The 19,619-nt window shown below is 46.6% G+C and overlaps 1 protein-coding gene across 1 annotated transcript in view; it reads left to right on the forward strand.

The window, feature by feature from the left end:
- Nucleotides 1-19,619, forward strand: part of TCTN2 (tectonic family member 2) — a 161,519-nt gene that overhangs the window by 106,412 nt on the left and 35,488 nt on the right. The gene's annotated exons all lie outside the window — the stretch shown is intronic.

A 19,619-nucleotide genomic window follows, 5' to 3' on the forward strand; every position in this document is an offset into this window, starting at 1 on the left:
GTTATAGTATTGAATCATGAGATGGTGAACAACGTAATTAGATGAGAGGACAGCTATGAATTTGGCATTGCAGTTCAAAAAGAAGGAAAATAGCCTAAACAGAATTCTGTATACCGTTCATATAGTATCTCAAGATGTTCCAACAGTACTTTTAGAACTGAAGCTATATAAATTGTGTTGCTTTTTTAGATGCGTTTTTGTATATGTGGGTCATCTTGTGTTGGCATATCCGTTTTATGTGCATGTCAAATGTTTTTTTTTTTGTCTTGGTCCCTTTTTGTCCAGCCCTAGCAAGATATTTTGCTTTTTTTGGCTGGGGGCTGAATGACAGCGGACAACTACCAGGCACAGCTAGTAGGAGCATTTTTGCCCCTCTGGCCAAAGTGCAATTTTGCTATTGTTTGAACTTCCTTCCCTACCCTGTCACTTAGATTTTGATCCCAGCTGACCCTTTTAACAGTTGAGCCATATTGCATATTCATATGGACAATCAGGCACCTTCCTCGCTTCCTTCTAGAATCGTCTTTTCTTAATGCTGTCTACCATCTTGCCTCAGAGACCAGAATAAGGCCATGGTGATTTGGGAATGCATGGCAGGGATCTGTTTCTAGTACAAGGCAACACTAAGTAGCACCTAAGTGCTCCACCAGCAGGAGTGTACCAAATTGTCCCTACAAACTTTAAAGCTCGGTAGTTGGGCATTAGGAAGTAAGGGTTGTCAACATGCTACTTCAACTAAAGGAGTAGAAATCCTTGAACTGACAAAAGTGTGTTCAAGGGGCAGGGAATCGACTGACACACCCCTTATGGTTGACTTCGTTGGCGCGAAGGAAACATGAAACAGCTTTCTAGTGGTTGAATGAGATACGCCCGAGCCGAGCCCATTTGTAGGAGGACCGAGGAGGCAGGGTGTGCAGCAGGAGCAAGGAATGGAAGTGCGACCAGAGGAGGAAGAAGGATAAAGTATGGAGGAAGAGGAACAAGAGGAGGAATGCGGACAGAGTCACCTCATCAAGGGGAGGGCCACCAGATAGCGGGCAGCGGCAGTGGATGGTGAGAGGACACAATGCGACCCACCACTGAGGCTGAAAGAGGATGAAGTGATCGCGGAGGAAGGAAGCAGAGCCATCCCAACCCTGAAGAAAGGCGCTACAGACCAGGCTGCGGAGGCTTTGGTGGCTGTGGTGCAGAGCAAGGGCCTCAGACAAGTGCCAGGACGGGGCATCCAAGCATTTGTCTGGTGGATGGGAGAACAGGGAATATTTGCTGGGTTTGTGAAGAGAATTAAGCAATATGCTTACAGGGGGTTATGTTCTGCACAGCAGCATAATTTGCTCAAGTACAGCACATGCCCGGAGATTGGATACTAACCACATTGAAAGTTGGGGGCAGTACAAAAGGGTAACTCAAGGTGAGAGTCTCACCTGGTGTAGGGTTGTCTAGCAGGCCAAACCCAGGGCGGCTTCTGGCAATTGATTGTCACACAGTTGTAGGTGATGCAATATGTTGTCTAAGTTGCCTGATTCCCTAAGGCCCGCTTTAATTTCCTCAAGGGCCTACCTGTGCAAGAAAGCAGAGGAAGGACAAGGGAAGACGTCCTGAAGTAATTCCCTACCAGATTGTACATGACCAGTTAGAAAAAGTGTACTTCTGGTGTATGCATCGTTTTTTTTTTTCCTTATAATAATTTCACAGAAAAGAACCACGCAGTTTCAGAGACCTATGTGACAACCTCTTACAACCGGTTTTAAAACAAAACGTGGGTGTGGTTTTTTTTTTTCCACATCTTAAATGTAGAGATTGATCATATTGGTTACATATGTCTTTTGTGTATTTGTTTGGCAGAATTAAAGCTATTTTTACTTCAAATTAACGATGTAGGTAAAGCAGGTGAAAGCACAATCAAAATATTTCATTGTTTAAGCAACAGCTGTGTTAGTGACTAAGTCCAGTCAAACTTCCTTCCCACCCACTGTTGGGCAGGATTTGCTTACTATTCAAACTCCAGTACAAGCACATTTCAGGACAAGTTTTGATTTTGCATATTGGTATATGTCAACATTAGTGTTTGTAAATGTTTTGACAGTCAGTGTTTTTGAGTTTGTTTTTGCAATCTCTTTTCACATGTCATCCACCAGTGCAATCCTTTATTCCTCTCTTCTCCTCACTCACACACAAGTGTTGCAAGCTGGCTGATACATGTTAAGTTAGCACTGATAAATACAGCAGGTCTGTCTTTTTGTTAGGGTAGGTGTTCGGCAATTGTAATTGTGAAGTAATTTTGTGTTGCCATAGCTGCCTTAGAAATAAAATCCTATAATAAAGCAACATTTTTATGGACATAGGGGGTGAAGGCCATTGTTGCAAAGATTATATAGGCTGCATCGCAAAGGAAAAGTGTAAGGCAATGGAGTCAATAGATGAAGTTTGTTTTCTAAACGGTGAAAATAAATGCATTCACTGCAAAAATGTTGTACAGTAGATATTTTTGACAAAGGTCCTACATTTTTGTTGCATTTTTAAGGTCTATATGCATACATGCCTTTACTCTTGAATAAAATTGTGTAAATCAAGGAACCTTCTTATTACAGGGAAAAAAAAACAAAGATACAAATTGTAACATAACATACAGCATTTTACTTCAAGACTGTTTTGATATTAGATCTGATAGAGACTTATAGCTGCAGCTTCCTTACCTTAGAATTCCCTGGCGTCAGCTTCGAAGCCGGAGTTTTTTCTGAGCAGTACCCTGCGCGCGTGCTGTCGGACGGCGTCGTTCGGATCCGCATGCGCCGACCAGCTCCGCGTGCGTCGTCAGCGTCATTGGAGTCGGCTATGACGTCACGGTTGTCTATATAGACGCCGTCTCGGCGCGCGTACGACAGTTCTTTTCCTTCTGTGACGGTTAAGCGCAGTTTTGGAAAGAGCTACCCTGCTTCGACGGTTTGTCGATGCTTTTTGGACTGTTTGGAGTCATGACTTCGAGAAAGACAGGATTCAAGCCGTGTAATGTGTGTCATCACACCATGTCGGTGACGGATCTGCACCGAGTTTGTCTTTGGTGCCAGGACAAGGACCACGATTCCACCTTGTGCTCCGATTGTCGGGCCATGGCGCGGAAGGCCTTGAGGGAGAAATCCCTTAAGCTTCTTGCGGCCCGACATTCGTCTTCGGTCGGTGCGACTCCGTGGAGGTCACGGTCTCGCAGTAGGAGGAGGTCGCGGCACCGCTCCCGGAGCCCCAAGTCCTCTTCCTCGCATTCGAGGTCATCGGAAGGTAAGAGGCACAAAAAGAAGAAGAAGTCCAAGTGGACTTCGTCTTCGCCACGCCCGTCGACTGACGAGGCGTCTAGGGAACATCGACGTTCCGAGTGCGGTTCTGCGGAGCCATCGCCAGGGTCGACTCTGTGTCTTCCCCCCTTTCCGGGGACCGGATCGACCCCCGCTCAAATTAAAGAATTCTACGAGGCCATGCGTCTCGTCTTTGAGCGGGCTGTACCCTGGGGTGGGTCTTCGGGCCCCGCGGGGTCAGCAGGGGCCCCTTCGGACTCGACACCGGCGGCTTCGGCCTCGGCGCCGTTGGGGACCTCAGGATCCGATAACGGATCTGGACCGGCGCCGGTCTCTCACAGTCGACCTCCTTCGGCGCCGGGTCCGACGTCGACGATTCCACCACCGGCGGCAGCCCCATCCTTATTCCGGATGATCCAGAGCCGAAGCGACAACGTCGACTCCGACTTCAACTGAGCCGATTCGGCCCAGATCATTGTCTGAGCATTATTTGGAACAGCCAGACGCACGAGAGGAATGGGAGGGGTCTGAGGACCCTCTAGAATCAGGATTGCAGCAGGACTGGTATGAGGATCTAGGGGAGGCCAGTGGACTGGACACATCTCCAGATACTGGTATGCTCTCTCCTCCTAATGTGGCTACGGAGGAGGGGGCTTCTTTCGCTATTGTGGTGCATAGGGCAGCTGAGGTCTTGGACCTAGATTTGCCTACGGACAAATATCCTGACAGAAGTGCTTCAGCCGGGGGTGTCAACATCGGAACTGTTGTTGCCCTTCAATGAGGCTCTTACAGACGTCCTTCTGGGTACGTGGTCCAAACCCAGCACAGGGGCTCCTGTGAATAGGACGGTCGGCCGCCGCCATAGACCCGCTCCCAGCGACCCTAGTTTCCTGACACAACACCCCACTCCTGAGAGCTTGGTTGTCCAAGCCTCTACTTCACGTGGTGCCTTCCCTTCCGCTCCCCCGGATAGGGAATCCAAGAGGCTGGATCAGCTTGGGAAGAAGATGTTTTCTTCCTCCAGCCTGGCATTGAGGTCTGTAAACACCTCTTGCCTATTGGGCCGTTATTTCCATACTTTATGGGATACGGTGGCGCAAGTGCTGCCCCAGGTCCCGGAGGGCATACGGGACACTCTCACCCAGGCTGTAAAGGATGGGAGAGATGCAGCCAAATTTACAATCCGGTGTGGCTTGGACACGACCGACTCGCTAGGCAGAGCGATTTCATCGTCAGTGGCCCTTCGTCACCACGCCTGGCTACATTCTACTGGTTTTTCAGGGGATGTCCAGTCCAGCTTGATGGACATGCCCTTTGATGGCTCTCGCCTTTTTGGTGAAAAGGCAGACTCCGCGCTTGAGAGGTTCAAGGATTCTCGAGCCACGGCCAGATCCTTGGGCCTTTCAACGCCGGCACGACAGCAGTCTGTCTTTCGCCCCTTCCGAGGCTTCGGGAGGTGCGGGGTACCACGCCAGCCACAGTTTAGCCACCGTCCTCAGGCTTCACAGCATCCCGGAAGAGGACGTGGTCGTGGTACCATCAGACCCAAAGGGTCTGGCCAGAGGTCGACCGCCACACAGCCCCCCTCCACTGCGCCCAAGCCCTCCTAGTGTGGTTCTGCGGGATCACGTCCGTCCAGTTGGAGGGAGGATTCTTTTTCATCTCCCTCACTGGCTTTCCATCACCACGGACAAGTGGGTCCTGCAGATCATACGGAAGGGCTACTCCCTTCCCTTCCAGTCTTTTCCTCCTTCTATCCCTCCAACAAAGGAATGGCTGATGGAGGACCATTTAGCTTTGCTCCGCGAGGAAGTTACAGCTCTTTTTGCAAAGGGAGCCATAGAAAGAGTCCCGATATCAGAAGTAGACAGTGGTTGTTATTCCCGCTACTTTCTGATTCCCAAAAAGAAAAAAGGCCTTCGCCCTATTTTGGATTTAAGGGACGTCAATCTCTTCCTCAAGAAGGAGAAATTCAAGATGCTCACTCTTGCTCAGGTTTTGTCTGCCCTAGACCAAGAAGACTGGATGGTAGCGTTGGATTTGCAGGATGCGTATTTCCATATTCCTATCCTGCCAAGCCACAGGCGTTACCTGCGGTTCAAGGTGGGCCACGAGTACTTTCAGTTTACCGTGCTTCCTTTCGGTCTCACCAGTGCCCCTCGGGTGTTCACAAAGGTGATGGCTGTGGTGGCAGCTCATTTGCGCAGATCAGGGATTTCAGTCTTCCCCTACCTGGACGATTGGCTGTTGAAGGCTCCTACGCCCCAGGCTCTCGTCACCCACCTCCAGACGACGGCGGACCTCTTGCATTCGCTGGGGTTCACTATAAATGTACCGAAGTCACACCTGACTCCCTCTCAGAAGCTCTCTTTCATCGGAGCTGTTCTGGACACAGTGCAGTATCGGGCTTATCCTCCCGATCAGCAGGTCCAGGTTATTCAGGTTATGATTCTGATGTTTCGGCCTCTATCCTGGATCTCGGTGACACAGACTCTGAGGCTGCTGGGACTCATGGCTTCCTGCATCCTGTTGGTCAAGCATGCCAGATGGCGCATGAGGGCTCTGCAGTGGGACCTGAAGTTTCAATGGGCACAGCATCGAGGAAATCTTACCGATCCCGGAGAGGACTGCGGAAGATCTGCAGTGGTGGTTAGTGAACTGCGAGTGGGTCAAGGGCAGACCCCTTTCCCTTCCCCAACCAGATCTAACGGTAGTGACAGATGCGTCACTTCTGGGATGGGGCAGCCATCTGGGGGAGGTGGAGATCAGAGGTCACTGGTCTCCGGCGGAATCTGGGCTCCACATCAACTTGTTGGAGCTTCGGGCGATCCGACTAGCATTAAAAGCATTCCTTCCTGTTGTGAAAGGGAAGGTGGTGAAGGTGTTCACGAACAACACTACCGCAATGTGGTACTGCAACAAGCAGGGCGGTGTGGGGTCGTGGACCCTTTGTCAAGAGGCTTTACGCCTCTGGACATGGCTGGAACAGCAGGGCATGACCCTGGTGGTTCAACATCTGGCAGGTTCTCTGAGCGCCAGAGCAGACAAACTCAGCCGAAAATGCTTAGAGGATCACGAATGGTGTCTCCATCCAGAGGTGGCGCAAGGACTTTTTCAGCAGTGGGGAGAGCCTTGGTTAGATCTGTACGCCTCCGCAGAGAACGCGCAATGTCAGCAGTTTTGCGTGTTGGAGTTTCCAAGGGGGCTATAGCTAGGCGGTGCTTTTCGTCGCAAGTGGAGTTCAGGCCTCCTGTACGCTTTTCCGCCCATACCACTTCTGCCCAGAGTTCTCAAGAAAATCAAGAACAACCGGGCCCAAGTAATCCTTGTGGCTCCGGATTGGGCATGGAGAGTTTGGTATCCAGAGCTTCTCAAAATGAGCATCAGTCCTCCAATCAGGCTGCCTCTTCGGGAGGATCTTCTGACGCACAGCAGGGGAAGGTTCTCCACCCGAACCTGTCAACTCTGCGCCTTCATGCGTGGAGATTGAGCGGCGACAGTTGATGGTTTATGACCTCCCTCCCGAGGTCTGCGATGTCATTCTGGCAGCCAGGCGTCCCTCAACTAAGTCGATCTACGCCTGCCGTTGGAAACTTTTTTTTTTCTTATTGTTCAGAGAGGCCTATTGATCCTCTTTCTTCTTCTCTATCTAACATCCTTTTGTTTATTTTGTCTCTCGCCCAGCAGGGTTCCTCCTTGGGGACTCTCAAGGGCTATCTTGCAGCCTTATCGGCTTTTCTTCAGTTGCCTGATCAACCATCTCTGTTTAAATCACCTATAGTACAGAGGTTTTTGAAAGGGCTTGTACATCTGTTCCCGCATGTGCCTTTCGTTATGCCCCAGTGGGATCTTAATCTGGTTCTTACCTTCCTTATGTGTGCTCCTTTCGAGCCCTTGCATAACTGTCCTCTCCGGCTGCTCACTATTAAGACAGCCTTTTTGGTGGCAATTACATCTGCCAGGAGAGTGAGTGAGCTGCAGGCTTTATCTCCTAAACCTCCTTATCTAATGATATATCCTGACAAGGTGGTGTTAAGAACTCGTGCCTCTTTTCTCCCCAAGGTGGTGACCCCTTTCCATCTGGGTCAAAATATCACCCTTCTCACCTTCTTTGCACCACCGCATCCCTCTAAGGAAGAGGAGCGTCTCCATCGACTGGACCCAAAAAGAGCGTTATCGTTCTACCTTGACCGCACTAAACAGTTCCGGTTGGACAACCAACTCTTTGTGGGGTACGTTGGTGCAAAGAAGGGTCGGGCAGTACAGAAACGATCCATTTCACGCTGGGTCGTTCTCTGTATAAAAATATGCTATGCTTTGGCGAAGAATCAGCCTCCCGAGGACTTGACAGCTCATTCCACTAGGGGTAAAGCTGCTACCACTGCGTTAGCACGTGGCGTACCGGTGGTGGACATATGTCAGGCCGCAACGTGGGCTTCTTTACACACGTTTGCGAAGCACTACTGCCTGGATAGCCAGGTGAGAAGAGAGGGGCATTTTGCCCGTTCTGTCTTGCAGGACTTCCTAGTTAAAAAAAAAAAAAAAAAAAATCTCCTTCAGACCCACCACCATGGGTTATAGCTTGGGTATCTATTCTAAGGTAAGGAAGCTGCAGCTAGAAGTCTCTATCAGATGAACAAGTTACTTACCTTCGGTAATGAGGTATCTGGTAGAGACTCTATCTAGCTGCAGATTCCTTACACCCACCCAAGCCTCCCCGCTCTGGGGAAATTTTTTCTCATGTGCATATGTGTATATGTTTCTATGTGAACATATGTATATGTTTCATTTTGGCAACTTTTGCCTTTCTTACAGGCATGAAAGTGTTTTTCTCCAAACAGTCAAAGAGGTTAAAAGTATATTGGTCGGTTCTTCCATGACTCTGTGCTTCTGGCGCGGAAAGTTGTGGAAAAGAACTGACGTATGCGTGCCGAGACGGCGTCTATATAGACAACCGTGACGTCATAGATGACTCCAACGACGCTGACGACGCACGCGGAGCTGGTCAACGCATGCGGATCCGAACGACTCCATCCGACGGCGCGCGCGCAGGATACTGCTCAGAAAAAACTCCGGATTCGAAGCTGACGCCAGGGAATTCTAAGGTAAGGAATCTGCAACTAGATAGAGTCTCTACCAGATACCTCGTTACCAAAGGTAAGTAACTTGTTCATTACTGCAAAAAATTATGTGTACCTTTTATTACAAAATTGCTGTGTGTGTGTGTGTGTGTGTGTGTATATATATATATATATATATGTGTGTGTGTATATATATATATATATTCTCAAGCTGATTAATTCCAGATCCTGTTATTTAAACATCAGTGCGTAGTAGTAAAGATCATATTCATCTTGTTTCTGTCCCAAATATGGTTTCAAAACAGCCTTCCTAAATGGCTCAGACAACATCCAAGAAACATCTGTCCAGGGATCACTTTGCATGCTGATTGTCAACAACCTGCTTTTAATATGATACATATAACATTTTTCTGCATAGATTCACATCACAGCCAAAACGTTTGAATGGTTCAAATCCATCCTTAAAGACAGGACACACAAAGTCAGACTTGGGAGGCTGACTCCGGGAACCACTTTGGTCCCTACTGGCATTCCTTTTTTCAACATGTATGTAAAGCATCTTACAGACCTCATTTGCCCCACACCATTATTTCTCTCCTAGGCAGATGAAACAAATATATCTGTGTGTCACAGGCTCAGAGATCAAATTCAGAGATGTCTCCACTAGCCAAAAGGAAGGTGAAGTCTGAATGAGTCCGTACCAAGACGGAAGTCCTCATGTTACGTCCTCCCTACCTCTTGAAGGGAATTGAGACCATATGCCTCACTCAAGTCTAACTCTGGGGAAAATGTGCCCATTGCAACTAAGGCCAGATACGTGGAAATCACTTGGTGTGCTGACCTTAGCCTCAACTTCAAAATTGAGAATTGGTAAATTCACTGTTCCACCAATAAAAATTGTTCACAAACGGGTGCCATTCATACCCAGACTATCAGTACCCGAACTACTGGAACTCCAATTTACTGGCCTGCCTGTTTACCAAATAAACTCACTTCAAAAGGACCAACATGCCTCTCTAAGTCTTACAAATGGCCTGGACAAAACCCAGAACATAACCCGGCATCCCAGAAACCTCCAGTGGCTGATGGTACAAGACTAGGTCACCTTTAAAACACTGCTTAACATTCAAATGCCTTGATGGCCTAGCACCCAGTTACTTAAAGCACAAAATCAAGAGCTACACCCAGTCCTGAACCCTCTTCTCTAACAACCCCAACCTTCTCTTGATCATTAAAACACGTTGCAAGTCCAGAGGAGTCAAACTCTCATAAGTGGCTGAGCCTCACCTGTGGAACAACCTGCCACAGCACTTGCATAACTCCAAAACACACCTGACACTCATAAAAACAACTGGAAACCTTTCAACTCTAATCTCTGCTTCTCTGTGGTCCTTTTCACCCCTCTTTCTCTCTCTCCCCAGAGCTTAGTGTCTATTCAGTTATGCAGAGTTCCTATACAAAAAAACACAAATAAATAAAAAAGATGTCTACTTTTGCAGGCCTGCTCCTAGGCATTCTCCTTTCACTTATATACCTAGAGAGCTGACTTACAGGATCCTGCTGGGCTTTCACTGTCTCCCAGCCTTTCGGATATCTAGATCCAGGCTTTTATGCACATAATCTGGTTTTTAGGTTTCTACTTTTCATAAATATGTGAATGAAGCACAAATCCTGCTACTGCTTAGTAGAAGTCTGGGTTCGTATACAACAACCTTCCAAAATTCTGTGGTGGAGGTCAGGGACTTGGTGTGCACCAATTATATGATCTGTAAGAAAACAGAGAGCATGCCATGATAGTGAGGAAACTTGTAGTCCGGCACAAACAACAGGGTGATTTCCCCATGAACAGTTGCCACAGTTAAGAATGTGGTTTTCGTGCTGAATATGGTCATGGCGTTTTGATCACAAATATTGATGGATTGTTCAGTATGTATCGTGCAATTGAAACTACTATATAAGATCATACTACATCCATTCAGATGTCTGCTAACTAGGTTTATAGTGTACATTTTGGGGACTCCCTTTTCTCCAGTCTTTCCCCAAGGGTCCATATCCTGGCTTCAATTTGGTCAAAATAATGTAGTTTTCAAGTTGATCTTTTATTTTTAAATAGCTCTTTATTTTTCAGTTTATTGCACAAGAAGCTCCAAATACAGTTCTCAACAGTATTATTTCTTTTAGGGCCTGATTTAGATCTTGGCAGATTAGTTACTCCAGGATCCAATGGGATTTAGGTTTCGGTGGCTGGGTTGTCTGTCACCTTTTTGACGGAGTAACTTGTCCACCAAGATCTAAATCAGGCCCTTAGTCGTCTCTCCATCAGTTAGCTTAATTGTCTGCATTTATCTGGTACATGACCTTTGTTACAGTAGAACATTAAAACATAAACATGTAAACTTGTCAACCGCAATCATTCCAATGTCTATTACAGTTATCACTATTCAAGGCTATTCACATACAATTCTCCATGGTTAGCTACTCTTTCGCTTCCCACTCTTATGTACCCACAGCTAGTATCCTCATAACCTGTGGCCACGTGGTTGTGTCCCTACACTCCTTGATCCTTGTAATAGCTCCAGTCAGCTGTCATTTCTGCTAATGGTATATTCAGGTGTATATCTGAATCAGAATCTCTAAGAATTGTGACCCAGCGTGCAGATGTAGCATATATCCCACGCTGCTTTGCCTGTTGGTGTTCAAGGAAGGAGGTCTTCAGATTTAGCTTTGTCACCAACATTTGGGCATCCTATTCAGAGGTGGTTGTCTCTCTAAGCCAGTGCGCCACTGTGGTGTGGCCGGGGGGGTCGATGCCTTCAACTCCATGGTTATGTTTAGTTTCCCCAGGAGCAGAGTCCGATCTAAAAACATAGAGATGCGTCTGGCTTTTGCTGGTCTCAAAAATTGCTCCAACAGCTACACCGCCGCAGTGGAAGGCAGTGTGCGTCCCGATAGATCAGTCAACAATCCCATAAGGGTCGACCAGTAAGTGTTAATATAGGGGCAATCCCAGACCATATGAAAGAAATCTGCATGTGCAGCCTGGCACCTAGGGCAGTCGGATGTGAGTCCTAGGTATACATTTGCCAGATGCGCTGTTAACATGTAACTAAAGTGTAAATAATTGAGTTGTGTGTATTTGAAACAGGGATTTTGATTCACGTTTCATTTATTGTAGTGTCTGCCTCCATTATTTGTCAGATTTGTACTTGTCTAACTTCTGATCCCACTTGGCCCTCAAAGCAGTTGTAGACAGGGGCCAAGGTGCAGTGCATATTGGTTACTGCCTTGTGTTGTACCCCATGTGTCAGTAGTATAGTCAAGATCTCTGTCAATCATCAGTGCCCTTTCCTCAATTCTCATTGATCGCGCACTTCAACGCTTAGTATGTCAGATATTGGACTTAGTGGAGGCTGAAGCCCTCCAGTATCTTATCTAATGTAAGAAACGTGTTGTTTGCATATCAGTCACCCATTGTGGTCATCCCAGCATGACCCTACGCCTGTGTGGCATAACTGTTGGCTACTGTCACTTGGCTGGGCATCACCCACATTGGCAGTGCTGGGGGGTACAATACATTAGTACCCAATCTCTTGGAGTATTTGTCCCTGCAGACTTTAATGACTTTGTGCCCAAAGTTAGGGGTGACTGGGTCTGCCTCTAACGTATAACATGTGTAGGAAGCTGCTGTCACCTAGAATGTGTTCAGTGTCATGTCTTTCAGGGTCTATCTCTACTATGAACCACACTGCCATCCATACGAATTGGGTGGCCATATGGTAGTGCTTTCCAATTGGTAACCCCCATGCCACCCTCGTCCAAAGGACACATTGCTTTGTTTGTCACTAAGCATCAATGCTGGGTTCTCCATATCAGTTCGGAGAACAACGATTTCCGGTCCTGAAGGGCATGTGCAGGGCCACAAAAATGTATAAAAGTTGCATCAGAAAGATGATTTTTATAGTAGCCACACAGCTGACAGGCAAAAGTAGTAAGTGTTGCCAGAACAGTAGGATGTTGTGTTTTGTTGACACATTTATCCAGATTACCATTCCCTAGATTCAGATCCACATGATAAATCTGGACTCCTAAATATCTGACAGTTGTATTTTCCCCACCTCAGGCAATCTCCGATGTAAGATGGGCAGTCAGGTGTCTGTATGTTTGTAAACGTAATAATAAACAGGATTTCTCCCAATTGACCTTGAGCCCTGACAATTCGCCAAACTGTGGCAGCACAACCTTCCCCAGCTTGAACAGTTACTAAGAGTCTTGCAGAAAACGCATTGTGGCTTCTGCTTGCCATGCTGATGCATGCTACGTGTCCCTTATCTTAATTTTCCACATTTGGCCTCGGTCAAACCGCCTCAGACAGACCTAGGGCTTGAGGGCTAGGACAAACAATATAGGGGACATCTCAGTAGGGTGTTTCTGTACAGCCACCACCTTCTGAGGACACCTTCCCGGTGCACACCAGAGTTTGGGGTTCTGTGTATAGGAGGCATATGCACTTCAGGAGATTTCCCTTGATACCCATGGTGCTCATCACTTCCAACAAGTATGGCCACATTAGGGTGTCGAAGGCCTTGTCAGTGTCCGGAGAAACCTCAGATGGGGCTCCTCGTTGATTCTTGAGCTGATCCATGATATGCAGTAGTCTGCAGATATTAATGTGTATGTTATAGCTGAGGATGAAACCACATTGATCCGGATGTGTCAGTCCCGTTATGTCAGTGAGCAGCCGATTTGCTCTAGTTTTCCCCGATACTTTTGGTGAGTAGAAGACGTTTGATCTCTTTTCTATGCAAAGGGTTTTGTGAATATGTTCCTTATGGTGTATTACCAGTACAGGCTAAGTGGCAGGATGTGCTGGGCGAACAAATTACAGGTATAGAGTGGGGCTCCGTACACCACGGCCAATGCAAGGTTTCAGTTGATTCAGTATAATGTCATTCACCAAGTATATTTGACCCCGCTATATTACATGTCATTTACCCAGAATTGACTTCTGCTTCTCCCCAATGTCTAGTTAAACACGTGGACTTTCTGCATATGTTAAGGTGATGATGGACTTTAAATCCTTATTGGCAGACAATGATAGACTGGTTGGATTTAGCAACGGGTTGGGTGCTCTTGAGGGATCCCAAGCATTGCCTTTTTTGGTTTGCTTCCCCTCCACAAGAAAAAGGCTCTGAGCATGAAATTCTGTGTATGTGGGTTAGTCTTAGACAAAAAATGGGTTGCTATTCACTGGCTTTCCCTGACTTCCACTCAACCCCCCCCCCCCCCTCCCCCAGGTGCGAGCGTTGGTGGAAGATGTGGCAGAATGGGCAGTGGCTGGAGAGAGCTGTGTGCGTAAATGTAAGAGGGATACAAAATTGGCAGATGATCTACAGTTATTGGCTGCTATGCTAGCTGACTTACTAGAACCCCTGATGCTAGACCACCTTAGATGATCTGACTTTGATCGCGGACACATTGTTGATATAATGCAATAGAAGCCTAGGAACCTAGGCTGCCTATAAAAAAAAAGATGTTTACCTACATAAAGTTGCGTAATTGAAATTTGGTATGTTCTCAAACACCTTCTTAGTGCTCCAAAAATCAAATTGTATATTGATGTGGTAGATCAGGGGTGGGAGAAGCGTGGGAGTTTACACTTTATTTCTAACATGCCTGCTTCATGCTGATATTGTATGTTGATATGGCAATAAATAATTTCCCAAAAATCCCCAATACATTGTTGTCTGTGGTCAAAAGAGAGAGTGGTGTGTTTGATTGGACATAGGTAAACTGTCGTGTCTGGGGAGATGTGTATAGGGTTTTGTAATATTCTCCAAAAGATGCTTTGATTTCCGACTGCATTGTGACGATTTGGCTCACTGGCAGTCGTATAGAGCCAATGGGTTTCTGTGCATTGTCCAACTCCACCAGCTAAGCCAACCAGCGACCCCTCCTCTCCTTGCCCATGCTACTGTGTAAGGAATTCCATGTAGTGCAGACACCTGAAGCGTTCTCTCAGTAGTTGATAAGATTAGATTTTTTTCTATAAGGCGTGGTCTATCAGTCGGGTCAGAGTGAATCTAGAAACTACAATTGCTTGGTTTTGAGTGCATAATTCTAGCTATGGACATTGAAATCCCATCCAATGTCCCATCTAGAATTGCGCAGGAAGGCATACAGTCTGATGTGTCAACAAAGTGCCCAATCCCTCAATGTTCCATGTGATAATGTTATATCTCTGAGCCATGCTAGTAGGCTATAGTGGAGGAGGGGGAAGCTCAAGCTTACGCTTCCACAGTGCGCATGCTGTGTAGCTACTAAGTGCAGAATGTAGGGGGTGTAATGCGCGCCCTAAGTAATATGCAGTGCCAGAATGCGGTTGGTCCTCAGTGCACCGGTCAAAACGAAACGCCCTCGACCATTCAAACTGAAACCAACACAGACAAAAGCAAAAATTTGCATTGCAATAGGTCTTGCATTTGCTTGAGTTAAATGGTATTGCCATTTTAAATTCATAACTGGACATTTCTTTCCACATAACTTGGTCATGCTGCCTCATAATTTCAGCTTTTCATGCCATATAATTCAGTGGCCATAAAGCACTTCCATTTACCTTCTTTCTTAATCTGCAGCAAAAATGACAATGTTGCCATTTAGCATCCTAAATTACATTTTCCATGCTAATTCCAGTAGAATACCACTTTCACCACCCACCATCAAAGTTTGTGGCTGGCTAACATAATTCCCCCAAAAAAGACACAAGACAGCCACAGAGGAGAAATAATCTAGAAGGGTCACCCAAACGTATCAAGAGTGTTCAAACAGCCATAGTGTAATAAGGATGTTAAGTTAGCCTGAATCATGGTCATACTTGAAATAAGGAGAGATTATTAAAACATATACAATTATTATATAAATCTTTATCTGAAATAAACCTTTGGCATTAGACTAATGCTCAAAACAGCCCCTAGAGGGCACCATAACAAAAATATAATTTGTAAGAAACATGGTCATGTAACCATATTGTTAGCCCCTAGACTGCATAATCCCATGAAAAAAACTGGAGAAAGTAATGCAGTGTAACCATATAGTTAGCCCCTAGAGGGTGTTTTTAGGGCTAGCAGGCTTACTACAATGATATTACAATCAAGGCCTTTAGAATAAATCTTCTCCCAGCTATAAAACAAACCGTCTAGCCGTTAGAAAGGTTAAAAGACACTGAATAGTAGGAGGGGGGATTATTTTGGGGTCCCCACTAACCTAGTGTGGGGACCCAGAGATGATGTAGACGGAAAGAGTATTTTGAAGGTGGTCCGATTTCCCTAGGACCACTACAGGCTGAGTTATGAGCAAAAATGTTTTGTAAAAGTAATGTCCTGCAAAGCACTATGTGGTGAGTTTTCATGCCATGAATATTATAGTATGTTTACTGCAATGGCTAGAACAGCCACTAGAGGACACCACAATAAAAATAGCATTTGGAAGAAACATGGTCATATAACCATACAGTCAGCCTTTAAAGAGCATAACCACATGAAAAAAGAATGGGAGAAAGTAATGCAGTGTAACCATATATTCAGCTCCTAGAGAGCATAGTGTATTACACATTTTCAAGGCTAGTAGGCCTAGTGCAATATTACTATAAATAAGGTCAATAAAACATAACTTTTGCCAGCTGTAAAACAAACGTTCTAGCCATGACAGAGCTTAAAAATATATTGAATGGTGGTAGGGGTTATTATTTTGGAGTCCCCACTAACATAGTTTGGAGACCCAGAGATGATGTAGGCGGACAGAATACATTGTGGTCAATATTTTGAAGGTGGTCCCCGCTAACCTAGTGTGTGGACCCAGAGATGATGTAGACAGAAAGAGCATGTCATGCAAACGTTTTGTAGGTGGTCCCATTGTCCTAGGACTACCGCAGGCTGAGTTAAAGGCAAAAATGTTTGGTAAAAGTAATGCCCTACAAAGCATTATAAGGCGAGTTTCCAGGGCACAGTGAACATTGTAGTATCGGCTCTCCCACTGTGCCGGGAGAGCTGCTTTCCCCTTGAGGATTTCTGCTTTGCATAAAGCATTTACCAATTTCAAGTGTTTTAAGGGGTGAGCCTCAAGAAATTACTCTAATTAGGTAATTGTGAACAATATGACCAGCGCTCCAATACCGCCCATCAAATTCAAGCTGTTGTGCCTGTTCGCGCTGTGAGTGCCATGGCCACCATGTAGCATGAAGGGGAGAGACAACAGAAAAAAAAAAATAGTTCGCCCACGCTGAAGTATATCGGCAATCGTGCAATAATCTATATAACAGGGGCAAGGCATGACAAAAACAGCCTCAAGGCGTGTCAAACATAAAGCATTTACCATTGACATCAAGTGATTTTTGAAACGCAAGCCTAGGAACGAACGAACAAATGAATGTGATGGGCATAGTTAAAAACCCACAATATTTATAAAAGGTCAAAGCGCTTGCGCACTCGTCCTAAAAGAACACAACATTAATCTATGAATACTTGCACATCTGCCGTGGTCTGAGGTGTGCTATCTTGAATTCCTGCTGTGCACCCCCACCTGGTGTGGGTTGGGTCAGATCAGTTCATCTGCCGATCTGGGAGTAACTAGGATACCATCACTCACGCATTTCTCCGTTCGTAGTCACTGTCCAAGTCTTTTATTATGTGGGTTGCCATACGCACCATGCCAAGGGAGCAACGGGTCCCCATTCTCACAATTTTGAGGCACTGCCTCAGTCCCTCTCACCCCCAGCACAGGCACATGGGCCCCTCAGAGCAGCGCTGACACCATTCAGCCACCACTGTTTCCTTGGCTTCCTCTTTGCATCCACCAAGCAGGCAGCTTGTCGGTGCGGGCCATGCTTTCAGCAACCGCCCAGGCCTCATGCTATTGCTGCCTTGCCGTGGGCCTCCGACTTGGTCCCCAGCACCAATCGGCTCCAGTCTTAGGAGCCATACGGGATCTTCAGAGGGCAGAACACCTGAATGCCAACGTAGGAGTCCGCCCGGGGCTGCTTCATGGTGCAGGATTAATGTGGTGGAATGGGAGCTGTGCTCTCAAGCGTTTGATGTCTTCCCATGTCAAGCCACGTCACTCAAGTTGATTGACATACTTACATGTGACTCTCCCTTTTTTTGTGTGTTCCACTGACTTCTGTTATCTGCCCTCTTCATTTTCATATCATCACAAGTTACCCGTTGAGTGGTTTATACAAATGCCCATAGTTTCTTAAGCACTCTCTTCAGTGATACACATCTGCAGTGGCTTGGATCCTCTGATCAGATTATTTTGGTGGTTCATCAGTTTAGGTATCAAAGGAAGGGAGACCAGGATATTTTGTTGTACCCTGCTTGTGAAATGGCATTAAGAATCTTGTCTCTTTTTGTTTGTTTTATTGGGATCCAGCTTTGCTGCTAAAGCTTTTAACCAGCATCAAGAAACAGTTAAGGGTGAGGAAGGGGGCACTAGAGAACAAGAACCCTTAAGGCTGCTACCAAAAAAAAGCATTTGCAATGCTACCGGTCTCGCATTTCTGAGAGTTAGAGCTATTGGCATTGTAAATGACAATGGCCTTCATTATGACTTTGGCGGTCTCTAAGCGGGACCGCCAAAGCCACGGGCACCAGAAGACCGCCAGTGCTGGCGGTCTTTCACCCACCATATAATGGGTACTGCCGGATTTCAGCCACACTGTGGGCAGATATCCGGCAGTAGCCATGTTGGTGGGAGCTGGCGCTCTGGCATTGCTACCACCTGCACCGCCCCGCCAGTAGGATGCCACCAGTCGTATTAAGACCATTATTATGGCCTGGTGGTGTCCTGCTGGTGGGGCGCTGCTGGTGGTGGCAGCGCCCCTTCCCTACTGACGACCTCCTCGCCGGGCAATGTAAGTCGGGCGTCCAACAGGGGAGAGGAGTGTTGTGTGTGGTGTCTGCATGTCTGTATGAATGTGTGTCCGTGTGTGAATGCGACTGTGATTGTTGTGATGTATGCATGGTTGTATGCATGTGAGTAAATGCGTGTATGAATGTTTAAGTGAGTGCGTGTCTGCATGTCAGTTTGTATGCGTGTGAGTATGCGTGTTTGGATGTTTGTGTATATGCGTGAGTGAATGTGTGTATGGATGCGTGTGAGTGAATGCATGTATAGATGCGTGTGAGTGAATGTGTATATGGATGCGTGTTAGTGGATGTGTGTCAAGAAGTGTAGGTGAATGGGTGTATGTGTGGTGCATGTGAGTGTGTGCATGTTAGCAGGGTGAGGGACGCTATGTGAGTGAGGGGGTAGTGGGCGCTGTGACGGTAGGAGGAGTGGGGTCAGGTGCTTGCTGGTGGGGAGCCGCCTACCGATGACAGGGAATGAATTCCTTGTCACTGGTAGCCTTACCGCCATGGTTTTCGTGGCGGTGCTACCGCTGCGGAAACCATGGTGGTAGGTCGGCTCCTAATACCACCGACGGTCCTCTGTGGACCGCAGGGTCGGAGATGAACATCTCCGGCCCGGCAACTCATACTGCGATGGCGGTATGGGTGGATATGTGGCGAATATGGCGGTCTTCACCACCAGCCTGTTGGGGGTGATACGACCACATTAACCCTGGCAGTCGGAAAACCACCAGGGTCATAATGACCACCAATGTCTTTTACTCATGTCTTTTTGTTTGGACTGGATATATGTGGTGTGGAGTGGAATTATGTGGGTTGGATTGGAATTGTTAGTTGTGCAATTGTGTGGGGTGGAATGGCGTGGTGTGGAGTGGATTTGTGTTGTGGAATTATGTATCATGGTGTGCAGTGGAAGTATGTGGATAGTAATTATGTTGTATTGGGTGCACTGGAATTATGTGGAGTGGGATTATGTGTTATGGAGTGTAATTGTGTTACGGAGTGTAATTATGTAGAATGCCATTTTGTGTTGTAGAGTGGTATGTAGTGGAGTTCAATTATGTGGTATGCTGCTGAATTTTGTGGCATGATGTGGAATTTTGTGGTGTGGATTTGATGTAAGTGGTGTGTTGTGTAATTGTGTTGGCGAGTTGAATTATGTTGTTTGCTGTCAAATTGTGTGGTGTGGAAAATGTGTAGAGTTGAATTGTATGTTGTGGAAGTTTGTGGTGTTGAGTGAAATTATGCTGGTTGGGATTATGTGGCATGGTGTGGGGGTGTGGCCAAGATAGCGACCGGTGCGGACACTAGCTGCATAGCCCCGCTCCAGGCCCAGAAGTTATCCT

The sequence above is a fragment of the Pleurodeles waltl genome, chromosome 11 (assembly GCF_031143425.1).
Source record: "Pleurodeles waltl isolate 20211129_DDA chromosome 11, aPleWal1.hap1.20221129, whole genome shotgun sequence".
NCBI lineage: Eukaryota > Metazoa > Chordata > Amphibia > Caudata > Salamandridae > Pleurodeles > Pleurodeles waltl.